The sequence below is a fragment of the Solanum tuberosum genome, unplaced genomic scaffold (genome assembly GCF_000226075.1).
Source record: "Solanum tuberosum cultivar DM 1-3 516 R44 unplaced genomic scaffold, SolTub_3.0 scf00005, whole genome shotgun sequence".
Classification (NCBI taxonomy): Eukaryota; Viridiplantae; Streptophyta; class Magnoliopsida; order Solanales; family Solanaceae; genus Solanum; species Solanum tuberosum.
The window spans coordinates 1,307,300-1,310,083 of NW_006238931.1; positions in this window are offsets into that span (position 1 = coordinate 1,307,300).

A 2,784-nucleotide genomic window follows, 5' to 3' on the forward strand; every position below is an offset into this window, starting at 1 on the left:
CCCTAATAGTCTGATTGATTTAAAAAGGTGTACTTTTGAGATGATCTTAGGCAATTTTAAAGAGTGTGAGCCAATTTGACATATACCTCTTTTTGTGACCTACCTGTGAGCGTGTGAAACTCTCTTGAACACCCCTTGAGCCTTACCTTTCTTTGGAAGAACCTTGATAAACCCTAGACCTTACTTGATCCACTACCTATAATCCTCCTGATTTGTGGTTTAGTGAATAGTCAACTTAGGACAAAAAGCCTAAGTTGGGAGTGTGGTGAAAAGGAAAAGGAGAAGTCAAGAAGTGCTATAAGAAGTCTTCCTTAACCCATAGTGTTGTAGAACAATGGAACCCCTAAAAAAAAAAAAAATTGTGGAGTAAAGTACAGAAGAAATTTGGGTTCCAATGCAATCCATGGAAGGTGAATAAAAAGGTGACTTAGAAGCACTAGACAAAGAGTTGATAAAGGAGAGGAAGAGAATGTCTTGAGAATACCGCATCTCACGAGGAAAAAGTCACTAAGCCTAAATGACCATACCTTTGCACTCAACCCCGTTACAGGCCTTAGAAAGACCTTTTTGATCTTGAGTAAGCCAAAATCGAAAGTCCATTAGAAAATAAAGGGCAAAACTTATGGGTGAAAATATGCATTGTGGTCCTCTTTTTGAGTGTGAGCGTTGTATCTGATTCTTGATCTTAAATTGACTCATATATGTGTGTGAATATGGAATCATTCTTTGTGCGAGGGCATTTAGATACTTTTGTTAAGCTTGAACTTGTACAAGTAGCAAGTATTGCGAGCATGAGAATCTTTGATGATTGTGTGTCACAATTTGAATCTTTGAGTACAGAATTGATCCTTGCATAAGTGAATTGAGTCTTGTTGTGTGAATTCATGATTTAGTCTTGTGTAGCACTGTTTGAGGCACCCTTTTTGAACGGCTGAACTTGAGTTTGCTTGAGGACAAGCAAAAGTTTAAGTTGGAGGTGTTGATAAGTCCACAATTGGACTCATTTAGGGCTTTATTTTAATGGAAATAGTGTCCTTGAATGCTTGTTTTATCTCAATACCTGATTAAAATGCTGAAATTTCAGGTATTTGATGTTTAGTGGAAGCATGGACAATTAGGCGCAAAACGGAGCAAATAGGGCTGAAAAAGAACAAGAAATGGAATCCTACGGATCACCGAGTTTAACTTGGTGAGTCGCTGAAATGACATGAGCCGCCCTTCGTTCCAGTACGAGAAGCCTTGAAGGAAGTGGATCAAAAGGCGAGGAAAGGAACAGTCGGCGGGTCGCCGATCAGTTCCGCGACGCAGTACTGTACCGCCCAATGATCCAAAATGCGAGGATGAAAAAGGAAAGACACTGAAGGCAATGAGCTGACCAAAAGGCGGATCGCCGAGTTCATCGGCGATCTCGACTAATGTCGCCGAACAATCCTCCTTAGCACAATTTGTGAAAACTATAAATACTATTTAGAATTAGAGATATAGGGGGGAAGATATTATTATTATTAATAATATTATTATTTATTTTATAACATACTCTAGCTAATATTTTTCTCTCAAGTTTGGAGAGGGTTTTGTGGAGACTTAAAGAAAGGAGTTCTTCTTCCCCAAGTTGGAAGTGGGTCTTCTCTATTCACTTTCCTTTGCTTAATTCAAGGTTTAATTTCTTATACCAGTTGATTTCATTATCATGTTAGGTATAATTTCTTATTTCTTGATGTGTGTCTAAAAACCCCATTCTTGGGGTGTGATTTAGCAAATATGGGTTGATATTCTTGTAGGGTCTTGCTTGCTGATAGGTTAGATGTATTTTAATGGTGATATCACCTAGTAGTTGTGGTTTAATCTAACGGGTTTGTAGTTGCAAATACAAAACCACCCATGTGTTTTCGGCTTGCCCAAGAGATAGGTCGCGAAACCAAAACCACTAGACTGATGGACTAAGGAGTGGGTCGACATGAGGTTCAGCCCAAGAGGGTGAGCCCTAGTCCCATATCCTGACACTCAGCTCGAGAGAGTGAGTGGGGTAAGGCCTAGGCTGGTCTTCATGTGGCAAATGTGTGTATGACAGGAACGCATTTGAAACGGGGTAATTTCCCCGAGAGGGAACTTATTTCTATTTAAAGCTTAGCCTAGTCACTATTATTTTGCAAATCTCCGATCGAAAGCATGTACCCAACAATTTATCTCTACTTGTATTGCGGTCACATCCCAAGAACCTTGCCCCATACTTGATTTTCTTATTTATTTTGCTGTTTTAGTACTTGTTACAAAACCCCCTTTTGATATCTGACACTTTTGTGTCACCTCTTTTGCATTTACAATGTCTTTTATCGCAAATGTCTTTAACTATGACTAACTTGAATGAAATTCTAATTGGTTATTAATTCTCAAAACGCGCTCCCTTGGGACACGACCCCAACCGTCGGTTGGGTTACTGTATTATTGACGATCGTAGACACTTATATCGTAGGATAGTGTCTTTGGTCATGATAAGCATCAATGCTAAAACTCAAGAGCTAGCCACTTGTCTTGATGTGGATCTTGTGGGAATCTAGAGAGTCAAAGCGGAATCGTTAGATCAAGTTTTGGGACCTCCACCCAAACCATCAATTATAGAAGTCTCCAAGTTAGAGCTTAAATCTCTTCCGACTCACCTAAGGTATGCATACCTGGGTGACAATGAAACTTTACTAGTGATATTTTCTGCAGAGTTATTGGAATCACAAGTTGATGTAGCATTGAAGATTTAAAAGGGAAGGAAGAAAGCTATTGGGTGGAAGA